Source organism: Erpetoichthys calabaricus, chromosome 3, assembly GCF_900747795.2.
Source record: "Erpetoichthys calabaricus chromosome 3, fErpCal1.3, whole genome shotgun sequence".
NCBI classification, from domain to species: domain Eukaryota; kingdom Metazoa; phylum Chordata; class Cladistia; order Polypteriformes; family Polypteridae; genus Erpetoichthys; species Erpetoichthys calabaricus.
Window position 1 is genome coordinate 20574097 of NC_041396.2, and position 19271 is coordinate 20593367.

Here is a 19271-nt window from a genome sequence, read left to right on the forward strand (position 1 = left end):
GAAAGGCACTATATCATAGATAGATAGATAGATAGATATGAAAGGCACTATATCATAGATAGATAGATAGATATGAAAGGCACTATATGATAGATAGATAGATAGATAGGCAAGACACTATTTAACCAATAGATAGATAGATAGATAGATAGACGTGAAAGGCACTATGTAATAGATAGATACTGTAGATAGATGTGAAAGGCACTATATAATAGATAGATAGATAGATAGACGTGAAAGGTACTATGTAATAGATAGATAGATAGATGTGAAAGGCACTATGTAATAGAATGATGTCAAAGGCACAATATAAGAGATAGATGGATACTTTATATGGACAGGGATAATTGTAGTTTTTTTGTGGTGTATTTATTTCTCCCTACAGTATATCTTCTTATGTATCCCATCTCCATGGCCCATTATTTTCTTCCACAATCTGCATGTGAATGTTTCAGGGATTTCAAGACCAGGATTACAGCCGTGTTTTATTTGAAGATTGTCATATACATTTATCTGCTGTTATCATCTTAGTCCTTTTACAGTCCATGCGGTTGTTTTATTTATTATTGCAGGATTAACCAGTATGTTTTCCTTTGAGTGGGTTGGTTTATCTTTAGAACTGAACTTAAAGTGTAAATAAAGTGTATTTATTTAAGATCATTATGGTATATAGTATTCTTAGTGCAGTGACAGCTCAGGGAAGACTGTCAATCGGAAAAAAACTACAGCCTCAATTAAAGTAGATTGATATTTTAAAATTTCAGTGTTCTATGCCCTCCATTTTTGCCCATTTCACGCACCCTTTGATACCCGCACCCTCGGCTATTTAGTGTAGTTAGGGAAGCTGATGACAGATGTAAAGGGCTGGGATTATTTTTTGAGTGACAGATCTTTGACCAATAAAACTTGAGTAGAGCGCGGGAGAGGCGGAGTCACAGACGAACTTCCTGCTAAGTTTGAAAGAGCTCTCAATAGAAATGAATCACACAAACAATCGCTCCCCACCGAGGAAGGCAGAGTCTGGTGTATCGGTAAAGAAAGGAGTGACACACAGCTGTGTGGAGATTTTCGTCTATGGTGCTGACCACTGGTGCCGGACTGTTTTCTCCTGACAGGCACACCGGATCGCCGCTTTCCTCAGTTTTACACCGTTTACAGATGAGCTCAACGGGTCATTCCTCCTGTTGATCCTGCCTACAGAGTGCGGGTCCGGTAACTCTGCAATCTGCAATTTCCTTTCCCCGAATTCATAATCTGGAGTGTCCAGTCAGTTAACCCTCAAAGAAGAAAGCAACAGTTGGTAATCTTTGAAGGGTCTACAGATCGAGGCGCCGCAGCAAATGTCACGGGCTGTTGCCGAGTAGGAGCCGCACGCCTGTCGCTATGGGACAGCTCAGCCTCCTAGGTGAGCAGAACTGAATTTCTTTTTTTCTTTTTGCAAACAGAAATTCATCTTGCTTGTTACTTTTGGGACTTCCTTCCTTCTTTTCGTGTGGTTCTCCTGTTTACATTGGTAGTGGTGAGTGATTCTGCGGTCGGAGGCTTTCTTCTGGTTGCGTGTGGCGATGTGTGTTGGATTTGTCGCCGGTTGCGCGTTGCTCTTTTGGCTGCGGTCCAGCCAGCCGCAGCAATTAGAAGACGCGCTGCTTTGTTCTGCAACCTTCCCTTCTAATTTGTGCTTTAACAAGTTTACACAGCAACCCTTCTCAAGTAAAGGCAGGGAGGCTACCAATTGGTCCTGCACCCTTCTTCTTTTTTCCGTTGACACAATGAAACTTGTTTGCGGTTTGCATTGTTATCAGTTTTAAAGTCACTTCTGCTTCCCAGCTCCCCACGTTTCTTGCCAATGTTCCGTTCTCCTTATTTATTGGTTTCTATACTTGTTGTTTCATCGCGATCACGAATATGTTAGATTGGCACTAAACTGACACTTTGTGTCCTCTTTTGAAGTGATGTGTATTAACGGATTTTTCCTATTATACGACATAAACAAGGGCTGTGTCCACCCCGAGCGCTGTCGGATAGTGACGAGATGAGCCTGACCAAAGGACGAATGCAGTCCCTTACAAGAAGCCGATAGTACTCGGTCTTTATAGCGCCATTCACACACAGACTATCATGACATCCATAGCTGAAGCCTCCTCCGCAGCAATGCCGCAAGCTGAAAAACAACACTAGAGGGTCGGCAATCTTTCACAGGGCATGTGTACCCTCATATTCTACAAGCGCAGGCTGTGAATTTGCCTAACCTATACACGTATTTGGGATGAAAACCTCCTCGGGTAATGCCTTGACTTTGACTTGAACCCAGCACTCCTGATCTGTGCGGCGGCTGTTTTTGAACCACTGTAATATCTAACGGATTTACTGAAGTCAAACAAGAATACCTTGACCCAGCCATCTCTTTATTTTGTCAGCCCCACGATCCACTTTTGGTTCTCCGATAAATTAAACTTTACCTGGCAATAGAATTGGTAAGACAGGCGCTAACCCGGAGACAGAACGAGGGAGCGCGATGATTCTTATGGCGCCTGCTCAATAACTTGGTACACAACCCTAAGAGGAGACTTTGAAAGGAGCATACATTTTATAAACCACCCAGGGTCGGATTAAGACCTTTAGAAGCCCTAAACACTTGAAAGATTTTGGTGCCCCCATAAATATGAGCTGCACTCACGCCTAGTGGACGACTGAACGGGACAGCTGACGTGAGCAAGACGAGAACGATCACGTGAGCCTCGGTGGACCGCCTGGCAGTTACCCGATTCTAATTTTGTAGTATTCCCAAGATTAATATGTATAATTAACCGTTATTATTACTATTTTATTATTTTATATATGTATATGTATGTAGGGCGGCACGGTGGCGCAGTGGGTAGCGCTGCTGCCTCGCAGTAAAGAGAGCTGAGGTTCGTTTCCCGGGTCCTCCCTGCGTGGAGTTTGCATGTTCTCCCCGTGTTTGCGTGGGTTTCCTCCCACAGTCCAAAGACATGCAGGTTAGGTGCATTGGCAATTCTAAATTGTCCCCTGTGGATGTGTGTGTGTGTGCCCTGCTGTGGGTTGGCACCCTGCCCGGGGTTTGTTTCCTGGATAATGGATGGATGTATGTATGTATGTAGTTTTTTCATTTAATGTGGGAGCCACTTTTTGTGGAACCTCGCCTAGCTGCACCATAAGATCCATGATTAATCTGACAATGGAAAATTTCTGTGGTGACCCACGCCTTCCCTTAATGCCCTAAGCACGTGCTTATTTTGCTTAATCGTTAATCCAGCCCTGCTACCACCTTTATGTGAATTTCCCCTTGGGGATTAATAAAGTATCTATCTACCTTTCCTTGAGACTAAGAGACTTTTCAAGCTGTGCTGATTTTATATAGCGCCTTTCATAGACACATTGCTAAGAAAATGCGCTTCATATGTAATGCATACATTTACTGAGGAAATTACTAGGAACACCTGCTTGTGAAACACATGAGGATCAACCAAGTCTTGTGGTTATGATACCATAAATATTAGTATTACAATGTTTTTTATTGCAATATGTCAGTGATAAAACTCAAGTCCTCTAGGAAAGGGATGTGGAGCAGCAGGATGTTTTCCCTAATCTCTTATATATATTTCTCTTCTGGTTCGTCCTGCTTTCACTTCAAAACCGGTCCTGCCCACACACAGCCGACATGGCATTTCTCGATTCCTATTCGTCGTCTTCCATATCATGCAGTATACTGGCCTGCTGAGCGTAGTACATCCAACAAGTACTCGAGGTGCTGCCACAACGGTAAAGTAGCTTTACCACCTTTGCGGGAGCCACCTGTGTCTTTACAACAGCTTCTTACACAGCAAACATCAGAAGCTAAAAATGATCGTGAACACATTCGAGAATACAACTCTTCTTTAGCATTTGCTTCCATTGGTGCACAGATAACTCAACCTCCTGGCCACAGACCATACTGTTTTAACATACACGGGCAAATTTATCACCAAATCTCTCCACTGTATGCTAACATTTCTACCTCTCCAGGATATGGACAGTTGTATGTTTTTGACACAGCGCAAGCTACTGAAGTACACTTACAAAATAAAGCAAACTCTGTATGCAGCGAAAATGTACTTCTCCAGATAGATTCCACGCTCAGAACCATCAACTCCTTCGCTAAATCATACAAACACATGCATGAAATCGCTCAGTCCAATTCAACAGCATCTGTACGAATGGTTTTCAAGGAAAACCCTGGGCAGGATTTACGACGATACAATGCCCCGACATGTCACACCGATGTTGCAGGGATTTTCGTTGGAGAAGAAAGGGACATTTGCATCTATCCCATAGGCAACTCCTGTAAACAGATTTTCACGCTCAATATGAATTGTGATCCTATGGTTTACCCACTTTTATTCCCTTATTGAGACATTGGCTGACACAAAGATTTACAACATGTACCCGATAAAAGAACCGCCAAGTGAACAAGGCTTACTCAATGCCAATTTTATGCGTACAGATTAGCAATGAGGAATACATTTAGTATTTTGCACTCCAGCTGCAAACTATTCCAACAGTATGTTGTAGATGCGTATGTTAAAACAGAGGGCGCGCGTCTCAACTATCTCAGATTACATCAACAAGATCTGCGCATGGAACAATACAATGTTTGAATACAGACGCACTGCAAATAACAATGTACGTGTAGGCAAAATGATCATATTACCGTTCACATTTCCAGGAAGTCCAAGATACTGCAACAAAACTATCAGGATGCCATGGCCATAGTACGTAAATTCGGAAATCCTGATTTATTTATCACTTTCACATGTAATCCTACTTGGCCGGAAGTTCTACATGCACACTGCGTCTTTCAAGAATATTTATTTCTTCTTGATTTCTGAATTCCTTTCTCACCGTTTTCCGTTCTTATTCTTACACCGCCGTATGCTACGGCGGGCGTCGGCTAGTAGTTAATCAATAAGGAACTTAGCACTTTGGAATTGATATTTGGTAAACATATTTTGCTTTCCCATGAAAGTTTCACTAATAATTTAGTGAAAACTAGCTAGTATCATCGTACTTGTGTATAACATGCAGAATTTTAAATGTATTTGTATATACACTCACTCACTAAGCAAGTTATTAGGTACACCCGATCACCTGTTTATCTACGCAATTAATAAATTGGCCAATCACGGGGTAGCAGCCCAGTGCACAGAATCATGCAGACACCGGTCAGGAGCTTCAGTTCAAGATTAATATATTAAACTTTATTAATCATTCATCATATACACTATTATACATGTACAATGTGCAGGGAAATGTAAGCCTGATTAGCTCAACAGACTGCATTAGAGAAATAATAATATAAGTAATAGATAATGTACAGTAGATACAGATACATAAATAGAGAATATGATAGCTGTATAATGTCAATAAGTGAATAGAAAAAAGCACTCACTGTAGATAAATAAGAGTTGAGCAGTAGTGTCCTGATTAAGACGTCTTCTGGCCTGAGAGTAGAAGCTCCTTTTAAGTCTTTTCAGTTTTGGCCATAAGACTACAGAAACGTCTGTGTGTTTTCAATTAGGCTCAACAGGCCTGTTCATGAGGTGTGAAGGATCTTTAATAATTTTGATTGCTCTGGTGACTCTGGTACTGCGAGTGCTTTCAAAGTGGAGGCTGAACCTCTGCGTTTTCTCTCAGTCGATTCAGGGGTTCGTCACGGGTGTGATTTTGCTCCTACTCTGTTCACTGCTTGCATGGACTGCATTGGGTGGAGTGGTGGCTCTGAGGCTATCTGCTGGTATCCAGAAGGTTGCCGGTTCGAATCCCCATCACTGCCAAAAGAGATCCTACTCTGCTGGGCCCTTGAGCAAGACCCTTAACCTGTAGTTGCTCCAGGGGAGCTGTACAACTCTGCCCTCTGGCCCCAAGGGGTATTTGAAAACTAACAAATTCCTAATACAAGAAATTGTATAAAGCGGGGTCATGGGGTCCATTGGCTGTGGGGCATTTGTTGGTGAAGAAAGATTCGCTGATCTTAACTTTGTTGACGATGCTGTGATCTTTGTGGAGTCAATGGAGTCTCTAGTCCTTAGCAAGGAGTCTGAGTGTCTGTGCTTGTGAGAGTCCTGATAAAAACCAACAGCCAGGCCTTTAATGACCTCCTGGGCATGGCCATCAGCAGAGTGTCTGTCTACACAGAGAGTGTCAAGCTCATCGAGAGGTTTACTTACCTTGGCAGTGACATTCATGTCTCTGGTGACTCTTTCTATGAAGTCAGTAGATGGATTGGGAGAGCATTGGGGGTCATGAGGTCGCTGGAAAGGGGTGTGTGGTGCTCCTGATATCTATGAAAAGGACAAAGGTCCAAGTCTTCAGAGTCCTGGTGCTTCCTGTCTTGCTATATGGTTGTGAGACATGGATGCTATCCAGTGACCTGAGATGAAGACTGGACACCTTTGGTATCATGTCTCTTTGGAGAATCCTTGGTTATCACTGGTTTGACCTTGTGTTGAGTGAGCAGTTGTTCATGGAGTTCCGAATGAGGCACATGACCTGCATTGTCAGGGAGCGTCAGTTACAGAACTACAGCCATGTGGTGTTATTCCCCGATGGTGATCCAGGCCACAGAATCGTCATCGTTGAGGATCTGAGCGACTGAACCGGGCCAAGAGGATGCCCACATGACACCTGGCTGTGACAGATAGCTGGTCATTTCCGGAGGTTGGGACTGGACCACGTGTCTGCCTTGGAAGTTGCCAACTGGGATCCTGAGCCATTTTATCATGTGGTGGGTGTGGCAACATGCTGTACCAGTGCATGCTCCCTGACCTGGTTCTACATTGTAAATGTCCTGTAGGGGGAGCAGAGCACAACTGCTAAGACGCTTTGCTGTTTTAATTACTCTCTGCAGGGTTTTATGGTCTTGTGCTGAGCAGCTACCGTACCAGGATGTGATACTCGGAGTTAGTATGCTTTCAATAGCCCCATGTATGTAAAGTATTAAGTGTCAATTTCCTCATCTGCCTCAACTGATACAACCGCAGTCTTGCCTTTGTGACCAGTGCTTGTGTGTGTTAAGTCCAGCTCATATATTCTTTGATTTTAACTCCAAGGTATTTGAAGGCATTTACTGTGTCCACTGGGATCCCATTGATGGTTAGTGGGGTGTAGGACCACTGCTGCTTCTTGCTGAAGTCCACAACCAGCTCCTTGGTTTTATTGACATTTAGCTGTTGGCTCTTTGCTTGACTCCATGAAGCCAGGTTCTCTACTACCTTCAAGTATGCAGGCATGTCATTATATGAGATGAGACCCAGCACCACAGTGTCATCAGCAACTCTGTTATGGAACTGGAGCTGAATGTGGCTGCACAGTCATGGGATACATAGAGTATGGCAGGGGGCTTAAAGTGCATCCTTGTGAGGCTCCAGAGTTAAGGCTGGTATGATGATCACTGTACCTGCTGATCTCCTCAAATTTCCACACAGCAGTCTGCAGAGTTTACTCCGACAAAACAAAAAACATCAAGTGAGCGGCAGTATTGCAGATGGAAACGCCTGGCTGATGAGAGAGATCAGAGGAGAAATGCCAGCCCAGGTTAAGCTGACAGAAAGGCTACAGTAACTCAGATTACCATTCTGTACAATTGTGGGGAGCAGAGAAAACATCTTGAAATGTAGAATTAATCTTAGTTTGAGTCAGATGGGCTACAGCAGCCGAAGACCACATTGGGTTCCACTCCTGCCAGCTCAGAACAGAAGGAAAGATGAGGCCGCAGTGGGCACAGGTGGACCAAAACTGGAGAGTTGAAGACTTCGAAACATAGCCTGGTCTGATGAATCTCGATTTTGTGGTTGTGGAGTCAGAATTTGGTTGAAACATCATGAATCCATGCACTCAGCCTGCTTTGCGTCAATAGTCTAGGTTGATGGTGGTGGTGTAACAGTGTAGGGAATATTTTCTTGGCACACTTTAGGCCCGTTGATTCTAATTAATCCTCACTTAATTGTCATGGCCTATTTGAGCATTGCTGCTTACCATGTGCATCCCTTCATGACCACAATTTACCCATCTTTTAATGTCTACTTAGAGGATGATAATACACCATGTCACAAAGTAAAAGTCATCTCAAAGTGGTTTCTTGAAGGTAACAATGAGTTCAGTGTTCTTCAGTGGCAATCCCAGTCTCCAATCCAACTTAACACCTTTGGGATGAGGGAAAACAGGAGATTCACAGCATGAATGTGCAAGCGGAAAAATCTGAAATAATTTCATGGTGCAATCATATTAACATGGGCCAGAATCTCAAAGGGATGTTTACAACTTCTTTGTGGAATCCAAGCCATGAAGATCTGAGGTGCTTTTGAGAGCAAATGGAAGCCCTAGTCAGTATCGCTACAGTTTTCCTTATCATTTACTCAGTGAGTGTATCTCTGTAACCATCACAAGATCCCCCTGTCCTGATGGCAATAGTCAGCCCTAGATGGGAGGTCTGTTGCGGTTCATTGTTGCAGTTCAAGTTTTATCATATACTAGCAAATCGTGCTTGAAAAAATTTCACAAGAATGATAGCTTAAATGAAATGATGATGAGGGAGAGAAGAACATCACATGTTACAGTAAGAAAGAAGATTATTTTAATAAGTAGTGACTTGTGAGAGGACTCGGTATTTGAATAGTCACATGATTAGTATGGGATGTTATTATAGTCACTTACAACAACATGAATGTTTACAATACAAAGTACAACGTGAACAGGTCAACAGAACATATTGGATAAGAAGGGAAATGCAGGGCACATGTAAGTTGGTATGTGTGAAGTGTGGCCTTCGGATAATGTAGTATACCGACGTCTATAATAATCGTCGGAAAATGCAATTTGTTGCATAAATGTTATTGTCGGCGAAAATATTCCCCTGTGTGCAACCTGCAAGTACCTGTACGTTTAACCCGGGTTTCCATGTAACTCTGGGAAATGTAGTGTACAACTGGCCATGGTTAAAAACAGGGCCTGACAAATAAACTCCAATGTTATTAAACGTTTGTCGTTGTGACTTGGTGATAGTCATACAATATGCTAAATGAACGGGGAATTGCCTACGCCGTAATATAAAGGGAATATCTTGTTTTGAGTTGTCAGTTGTATGGAATCCGTGTAGTTTTTCCGTCATAATGTTTCTTGTTGTCTGGCAGTTTGCTGCTGCTCTTCAGAAAGGTTGTATGTGTGCAATTCGTTTTTCCTTCACTGTCTAGGTGCAAGACTTGGTGCCGCTGATCTTCGGATAATGTCGCTCGGTGGTTTGTCATACTGTCTTTTTTGTTCCAAGGCATCTTGCCTGTGCTGGTTGGTCTGGTGTGATGTTGACGTTTCTGCTTCTGTGCGTTGGTGTGATTATGTAGGCCAGTGAGACCACTACAACTAGGCTGTATGTGCCTTTTCATTTTATCGGGAGGCTTACGTTGAAGTGAAGGATAAAGGATGTGTAAAATGGTAGTGTCATAATGTCGTTTCGGTGAGTAACAAAGTATGCACCGAGTAAACAGTCAAATAGCACAGTCGATAATTGGTCACATTGAAGAACTGAAGACTTGAAGATCAGCCTAAGACCAAAACTCTGCTAGGAACACGGATTCCTCGCTATTGTTGTGGAGGGATATAGTAGTTGTGGCAACCGTTTTTTATATCGAGCTCGGACGGACACAAGCGAAATCATATAAGGACTGTGTCTTACATTTTTCCTCCTGGTACTCTGCTTTTTCTCCCATGTTTCACAAACACATATTTTCAGACTGTTTGGTGACTCCTTATTAGCCCCTGTATGATTTAATTCACTCTTTTGATGCCCCCCATCCAGGGTTGGTGTCTGTTTTGCTCGCAGTGCTACTCCTAGGATGGCTTTCTGCACCCCTGACTTGTGTTACCTGGCAAGAAAATTAATGGATGGCTGGATGGATGGTGCCTTTCATTACACGAAGCACTCATAAGTTCACAAAAGTGCAGTCCGTCAGTTGGGGTGGGGATTGTTAGGGAGCCCATTACCCCAGTACTTGGGGTAAAATAGAATAGAATACGTTCAGGTTTGCAATTGAATTTTACAGTTTATTGCAATTTAGTCTTTTGTATTTAAAGTCCTGTCAATATAGGGAAAAACAATCTTGTGCCTGATCAGGTTGGTTTAACTTACATGTAGCGATGCGCTGGGACACCTCATCAATGAGGCTATCTGGTGTCATCGGGTATTTCAGGCCTCAGACACCTCCACCCTGGTGACTCAGCCAGCGTTGATCAGCTCGACTTGTGTCCCAGAAACGCTAGTCCATGGATCATTCCTTCTTATCCAGCACCATCTGGAGGCTTTCCCTGCAGCCTCTGTGGCTCCTTTCATGGCTGTGCTTCTTAAAAACCTTGAGATGCCAAACAGAGTGCATGCTTTGCAGAGCGAGCGGAATTTCAGATTAGGAGTACACTAGGGGGGGCTTCGCCCCCTGCTCGCTTCGCTCGCCAACCCCTGGTGTTGGGTAACCCGAAATACATTGATGTACTGTATGTATGAGATATATTGGAGTGTAAAGGTGTAGATGACGAACAAAGGAAGTAAAGAACCCATAGCATGGCACATTAGAAAGATCTATTGGAATATTTCTTTATACACAACATTTGTAGTAAAGATGGTGTGTTGTCCTTGAATGAGTTCTCCTTGGTATGGAGTATTTTTATCCAGGCGGGCTCGTTTTTGTATCTCCGTCAGTTGTGGTCTTTCGTTTTGAACCCGTGCCTGCTTTGCTTCCGCAGTTTCAGATGCGCGTTGTAGCCGTCCACGTTCATTGTATTTGTCCATGCTGGCTCGCTTTTGTAGCTCCGTTAGTCGAGCTGTTTGGTTTTGGAGCCGAGACAGTTTTGCTTCCGCGGTTTCAGACGCGCTTTGTAGGCGCCTACGTATCCATGCGGGCTCGTTTTTGTAGCTCCGTCAGAGGTTCATTCGTTGATAGATTGTGTCATCTGGATCTAACACGTAGATTTGTGCATATTTGCGTTCGTGATGTGGTTCAGGGTGCACTGTTCCAATCCGATGTAATATTTGTCCATATACGCGAAAGCAGTATGGGCCATTGCCAGCTGGTGGCCAGATATTTACCCAGGTAGATGCAAAAGCAAATGAACTATTGTAGGATCTAATGCAGTCCATAATGCCTGCTTTGCAGACACGTGTTGTAGGCGCCTGCGTTCATTGATTTTATCTAGGCGAGCTCGTTTTTGTATCTCCGTCAGTTGTGGTGTTTCATTTTGAACCTGTGCCTGCTTTGCTTCCGCAGTTTCAGATGCGCGTTGTAGGCGTCTATGTACATTGTATTTGTCCATGCGGGCTCGCTTTTGTAGCTCCGTTAGTCGAGCTGTTTGGTTTTGGAGCCGAGACAGTTTTGCTTCCGCGGTTTCAGACGTGCGTTGTAGGCGCCTACGTATCCATGCGGGCTCGTTTTTGTAGCTCCGTTAGTTGAGCTGGATCGTTTTGGAGCCGTGACCGTGACTCCATTAGTTATCCGTTGTCTACCGTTAGTAATATGCATAATTGCACTTACTGTTAATACAGAGCGTTTTCTGTGGTTGAACTGTTAATAATGCATCACTGTAATGTGATCCACATATGCTATATGGTTTGGACGTGTGAGGATGCCGTACGTCTAATACGGAGAGTTCGTTTATTCTCATTACCCGGACCATGCTGTGTAGTGTGGACGTTTAGTTCAGAAGCGCGTTGTAGGCGCCTGCGCCTTTCGTACTATCTTGCGCCTTCTGTACTATCTTTGTGGACCTTTGCGGACCCCATAATGTCTTCCGTTTGCCTCTGGGGTGCAGTTCAGAATCCTCTTTTCTGTGTGGCTGTGTCGTTAGTCGTTCGCTATGGGCGCGTTGGTGCTTCATGTCTTATTTACGTTAGTTGAGCTCTTTCGTTTTTGAGCCGTGACTCCTTCGTTCGCGGTGGATCAGACTTCGCTTGCGGTTTATGAGACGCGCGCTGTAGGCGCCTGCACACTATGTCTCCTGGTCCCATCGCCGTGTACCTGTGTCCGTGCCTTCCATTCTCGGTTAGTAATATGGATAACTTGTATTACCTTTATCTACAGATACTATTTAAATGAGCATCAGATTTTGATATCTGCGGTGGGCTGGTGCCCTGCCCGGGGTTTGTTTCCTGCCTTGTGCCCTGTGTTGGCTGGGATTGGCTCCAGCAGACCCCCGTGACCCTGTAGTTAGGATTTAGCAGGTTGGAAAATGGATGGATGGATGGATAGATGGATTTTGATATGTCCACATTTGTTATTATAAAAAACATTTTTTTGGGGTGTATTTAATTTTTTCACATGGCTGTAAGTAGCTTAAGTCAAAAATACTGGGGATTTTTGATCTCCAGGGCACCCATGGCAACACGTGGAGTGGAGTGAAGTTTATTTAGAATAGAAACCTCAGCCCATGTCCGTGTGTTAGACCGTCACACATTTTACTTTATAAGGCCCATTCCAACCCCTGTGATGCCAAGCAGAGTGCAAGTTTCGCAGAGCGAGCAGCCAGTGAATCGTCTGTATGTGAGTGTGTTGGGGTCACACTGTGCTCCTCATACTTTACCTTACAGAACATCACCACCGAAAGAGAAAACAGAGAGTTGTAAACATTAATAAAGTTTGAAGATTCAATGAAGAGTATGATAATTCTGTACATAGGACTACATTTTATTTATGACAAGGCCAAATTTACAGAGTGGGTTTTTAGGAATTTTTTTTTTTTTTTTTTTTTTTAAAAATGATCGACGGTGTTAGCCAGACGTGTCTCTGCTGAGAAAGTATTTCAGATTTTTGGTGCATAATAGCAGAAGGTTGAAGGAATAATAAACAGATCACCATTAGAACATTTAAGGTTAGGGCTTGGAATGGGGGGGGTAGGGGGTGGATGGGGGATGGGGGGGCAGGCATGTGACGATGCGGGTTTGCTCCATGCTCCCATCTTGCGTATGGGAGCCCTTGAACCTGACACTATTGGTAATGTCACAGATGAGCTTGGCAGTGAGGCACAACAAAGCAAGTGGGTGGTGCAAAAGTGTAAAGTGCTTTTATTAAAAACCAATAACAATCAAAATCAAAGTGTCCAAATAAATAGTGCAGTGTATCCAATCTAAAAACAATAAATAAATCCTTTAAAACGAGGTTAAAACAATGGCTGGAAGCAGTCTCTTTGAAAACAAAGCCTGGTGCCTTCCTTTTACTTGGCGGCTCCCCTACTTCTCCCATCGGGCTTCGCAACAGGAGCCCTACCTGCAGCTGACCTTCTCTCTCCGTTCTGATCTGGAGGCTTACCGAACCCTAGCTTAGGTTCCGCACTGTCCAGACCGAGACTTAGGTTTCCCCAACGGCCAGGACGCTCACGCTGGGGAATCCATCTCTCAAGCCTTCCGACTCCCACTGTGTTCTGTGGCGAGCCATCCTTCTTCTGGTCACTCCCGCTCCTCACAGAATGCTGAGCGGGAGTGACCACAATCGACTGCCCTAGGTCTCGGCCAAACACCCCGCTAGGGCTCAACTGTCCAGCTGCTTGTTAACAGCGCGGGCGTCCACTCGCTTGCTCGCTCTCTCTCCCACACACACACCGGCTTTCTCCTCACTGCTTTTCTTTCTTTCTTTCTTTCTTTCTTCTTTCTTTCTTCTTTCTTCTCTTTCTTTCTTTCTTTCTTTCTTTCTTTCTTTCTTTCTTTCTTCTTTCTTTCTTTCTTTCTTTCTTTCTTTCTTTCTTTCTTTCTTTCTTCTCCCACTAGCCACCTCACACTTCTATTTATTACGGGGACGTGGATCAGCTGTGGCAATCATCAGCTGCCGGGAACAATTATGGATGCCGGCGACTCCTCACCTGTGCACTTAAGTGAGAATCGCCCGCACCACAAATTCCTCAGGAACTGCTCGGACACACACACACACACACACCTCGCCCGCTCGCTAAGCCACAGGCCCTTTGGACATGAGCTGTGGACCCGCTATACCACAAGGCAGTATAAAATATAGGAAGGGGTGAAGATTACTTAAAGCTTTATATACCACTGGCCACGGTACTTGGCAAAGACGGGTAACAGAATAATTTGAAAATCTTTGCTTTGTTTTCAGCGCCTTTTCTCCATATTTGCATGTGTGTGAACGTTTCTTCACCGGTTCTCCCATAATGCCTGCTTCTCAGACCCTGTGGTTATTTTCAAGGCATCGTTCTCACCTCCTGTCTGGTTTTATACTCCCGGTGTTTGAAGGCGATTCTCACAGCGTGCCTCCTAATCCTCCTTATGTGTCTCACACTTACATTTCCTCTCTTGTCACATCTTCAAAGCCAAACTGGCCAATCGAATTGCTCGGATGGACTGGACACGCAGACCTTAGTGTTTTATTATATAGTACAGTGGTGGCCAAAAGTTTTGAGGATGACCCAAGTATTGGTTTTCACAAAGTTTGCTGCTTCAGTGTTTTTTAGATCTTTCTCTCAGATGTTTCTGTGGTATACTGAAGTAGAATCACAAGACCTCTGCAATTCGCCCTGGCAGGCTATCCATCAACGTTTGGGCCCAATCCTGACTGATGGCAGCTACCCATTCTTGCATAATCAATGCTTGTAGTTTGTCAGGATTGGTGGGTTTTTGTTTGTCCACCGCCTCTTGAGGATTGACCACAAGTTCTCAGTGGGGAGTTTCTTCGTCATGGACCCAAAATTGCAATGTTTTCTTCCCCGAGCCACTTTGTTATCCCTTTTGCCTTATGGCTTGGTGCTCCATCATGCTGGACTGTTCATTGTCGGTCACCAAACTGTTCTTGGAAGGTTGGGAGAAGTTGCTGTCGGAAGGATTGTAGATAGATTATGTATGTAAGTTGTCATTTAACTGGTTTGACTGAATTTCCTTACTTGATCACTTGTTTCCTCAATATATCTCGTTATGTATATGTCATGTTATGCACATTCTGGCTGGGATGATTTAAGGTTCCTTACCTGACTGGGAAGACCAATTGCATGGATTATTTGCTCTTCTGATAAAATAGGTGGCAGTCTTCCTGGGCTTTGGTGCCTACATTGATAACTGCAGGGCAGGTTGGGAATTGCTGTCCTTTTATATAGCCCTGTGGTGTTCCATGGGTGAAATGAAGGGATTGTGTTAAAAAAAAAATGCTTTAGTTGCCTCACATTTTTATGTAATCGTTTTGTTCACCCCACTGAATTAAAGCTGAAAGTCTGCACTTCAACTGCATCGGAGTTGTTTCATTTAAAATTCATTGTGGTAATGTACTCTGTCCAAATATTTATGGACCTAACTGTATGTTATAATATAGATAACATTACTTTCTCATGTGGCTGTAAGTAGACTGTGTGTCATTTTTATATTTTAAGTCAGAAATGACAGGGGTTTTTGGTCTTCAGGTCACTAATGGCAACACGTGGAATGGAGTGAACATCGGCTAGCAGGAGGCCGTGAGTAGAAGTTTAGTTAGAATTTAAACCTAAGCCCATGTCCGTGTGTCGGACCCTCTCACTTTCTTTATATGGTCCTTACCGTATTCATGGCTGATTTGGTGTGCAAGAATTTATATGTTGGAGAAAATATTCCTCAGCGTCTAATTTATTTCCCTGAACTGAGTATATCATGATGAACAATTTGCAATATAAACAATACAAAGATTCCTTTTTAAGACTGACATCATTTGGATGCATCTTCAGGATTGAGCTGCCAGATTTTGATGTGCCAATGTCAGCAACATTCTTTTTTTGTTATTATTTAATGGAACAAATACAGACACATTTATTTGTTTGGGTACAGAGACTGTTTGGAAGCAGCACTTAAATAATAAGCGTCTGTCAAGAAATGCTGCCTATTAAAACTAACTTAAGAAAACACTTACGGGTTAGCTAGCACTTTAGCACTTTGTTTGTCTCCAGAGGGAAATTTTGGCTTTTTACGTACAGTGCATCCGGAAAGTATTCACAGCCCATCACTTTTTCCACATTTTGTTATGTTACAGCCTAATTACAAAATGGATTAAATTCATTTTTTTTCCTCAGAATTCTACACACAACACCCCATAATGACAACGTGAAAAAAGTTTACTTGAGGTTTTTGCAAATTTATTAAAAATAAAAAAACTGAGAAATCCCATGTACATAAGTATTGAAGAGAATTAAGGGGAGAAGCCCCCCAAAACAAGCAGGAGTTGAAGATGGCTGCATTAGAGGCTTGGCAGAGCATCACCAGAGAAGACCCCATCAGGACCTGGTGATGTCTATGAATTGCAGGCTTTAAGCAGTCATTGCATGCAGGGATATGTGACTAAAGTACTAAATATAACTGCTTTAGTAGACCTGCCATTGCTGTGTCCAGACATTAATGCATTATAAATAAAAAAATAAATAAATAAATAAATAAAATACATTACAGGCGGAGTGGTGGCTCTGAGGCTAGGGAACTGCACTGGCAATTGGAAGGTTGCCGGTTTGAATCTCATTGGGATTAATAAAGTATCTCTATCTATCCATCCATCCATCCATCCATGCCATCCTGAAATGGGTGGGCCGTGTAGAAAAAGTGTTGTCATTTCTATATGGTGGGACCGAAATGTATGCAAATCCCATCCATCCCTCCATTATCCAACCCGCTATATCCTAACTACAGGGTCATGGGGGTCTGCTGGAGCCAGTCCCAGCCAACACAGGGCGCAAGGCACGAAACAAACCCTGGGCAGGGCGCCAGCCCCACCGCAGGGCACACACTTAGGACAATTTAGAATCGCCAATGCACCTAACCTGCATGTCTTTGGACTGTGGGAGGAAACCCACGCAGACACGAGGAGAACATGCAAACTCCACGCAGGGAGGTCCCGGGAAGCGAACCTCAGGTCTTCTAACTGCGAGGCAGCAGCGCTACCCACTGCGCCACTGTGCCGCCCATATGCAAATCCCCTTAAATGAATGCCTGCAATGTGCACTTTGATCAGGTCAGTAATTGTTTGATTTGTAATTTTAAATTGTGGAGCAGAGGGGGGAATTAAGGAAAAATGTGTCTTTGTCCCAAACATTATGGAGGGCATTGAATTTGTCTTATGTACAGTAAGTATTCATTGTTTATTTTTTTGCATACTTTTGGTTCATTATTATACTTATCTAACCTTGAATTTGTTTTTTTTCTTTGAATATCCAGTCAGGGAAGGACCACATGATAGTGTTTACTCCATAATGTTTGGGGCAAACACAGTGTGTGAAACAGGATATCAAAAACCACAAAGACATATCTGAATTATCAATGTAATCCGTTGACATTGGGGTTGCGTAGAGGAAGTCATTTGGGATTCCCCTTTGTAGGCTCTTTGGGGACATTCTTTAATGACATGGCGTATAGTTTGGGTTTTGATAGCACAGTCCCACTATGGAGATGGCATTTTACCTCAAATTGTGGAAGGCATCAGCAGATCTACCACATTCTGTGATTCAGATCAAGTTGAGGTGGTCCTTCCCAGACATGGGGCATATTGAGACGTTGCAGCGGCGAGTCTTCTGCCTGTTCTTCCTTCGAGGATTTTACATTTGCTGTCTTTCACCTTTGTGTGCGGTTCTTGGCAGATGTTTCGACTGTAAACCATTGACATCGAGATCACAGACGTTCTTGTGAGTCGTTATGGTTGTTTTTAGGTTGTCCATAATCTGATCATTTTCTCTTACATTTGTTCTGCTAAAGTGTGGTGGTGGTGGTACATGACTTAGAATTGGTTGCTAGAAGGTCATTTTAGATCTAATTGTACGTCTTATCATATTGTGTCTTTACAACCATTTTTATGAGGGCTGCTAAATGAATGGGAGTACAGTAATCCCTCCTCCATCGCGAGGGTTGCGTTCCAGAGCCACCCGCGAAATAAGAAAATCCGCGAAGTAGAAACCATATGTTTATATGGTTATTTTTATATTGTCATGCTTGGGTCACAGATTTGCGCAGAAACACAGGAGGTTGTAGAGAGACAGGAACGTTATTCAAACACTGCAAACAAACATTTGTCTCTTTTTCAAAAGTTTAAACTGTGCTCCATGACAAGACAGAGATGACAGTTCTGTCTCACAATTAAAAGAATGCAAACATATCTTTCTCTTCAAAGGAGTGCGTGTCAGGAGCACAGAATGTCACATAGATAGAGAAAAGCAAACAAATCAATAGGGCTGTTTGGCTTTTAAGTATGCGAAGCACCGCGGCACAAAGCTGTTGAAGGCGGCAGCTCACACCCCCTCCATCAGGAGCAGAGAGAGAGAGAGAGAGAGAGAGAGAGAAAAACAAAGAAGCACAAATCAATACGTGCCCTTCGAGCTTTTAAGTATGCGAAGCACCGTGTAGCATGTCGCTTCAGGAAGCAGCTGCACAGAAGGTAGCAACGTGAAGATAATCTTTCAGCATTTTTAGACGAGCGTCCGTATCGTCTAGGTGTGCGAACAGCCCCCCTGCTCAATCCCCCTACGTCAGGATCAGAGAAAGTCAGCGCAAGAGAGAGAGAGAGAGAAAAGTAAGTTGGGTAGCTTCTCAGCCATCTGCCAATAGCAGATATATATTTAAATATGCTTACATATAAAATACGCGATGGAGTGAAGCCGCGAAAGGCGAAGTGCGATATAGCGAGGGATTATTGTACAATATTCTGAAAATGACTAAACCAGGGGGTAGAAGTTGCATGGTAAATGCTGTAGAACCGCAAATAAAGTCATTTCTTGTTCTTAGTTTAGCTGCAGTTTTTGACTTGTGTTCTGTAACGCGAGACCCCCTAAGTGTTTAGTATAGGTGTAGTAAGGAGGTTGCTTTCAAATTGATGATTACATACTTTTAAAATGCATGAATCATTAACTAGCAGGAATACCTGGCACTACCCAGTGGGGGCTGGGTGGTCTCGTGGCCTCGGAACCCCTGCAGATTTTTTTTTCTCCAGCCCACTGGAGTTTTTTGTTTTTTCTGTCCTTCTGTCCATTTAGCCTTACTTTATTCTTTGTTACTTCATATTGCCTAATCTTATTTTTAGTCAGTCAGTCAGTTGGTCATTTTCCAAACCGCTATATCCTAACACAGGGTCACGAGGGTCTGCTGGAGCCAATCCCAGCCAACACAGGGTGCAAGGCAGGAACAAATCCTTGGGCAGGGCGCCAGCCCACTGCAGGGCACACACGTACACACACAGGTACACACCAGGGACAATTTATGATCGCCAGTGCAAACCCACACAGACACGGGGAGAACATGC

General features: G+C 43.5%; 1 protein-coding gene across 2 annotated transcripts in view; it reads left to right on the top strand.

The window, feature by feature from the left end:
* The first annotated feature begins 952 nt into the window (after nucleotides 1-952).
* The window catches only part of dennd2c (DENN/MADD domain containing 2C), a 218023-nt gene continuing 199704 nt past the window's right edge, over nucleotides 953-19271 (top strand). For both annotated transcript variants that reach the window (XM_028796440.2, XM_028796441.2), the window contains exon 1: nucleotides 953-1405. The gene's annotated coding sequence lies outside the window, so the exon portion shown is untranslated. The remainder of the gene's footprint in view (nucleotides 1406-19271) is intronic.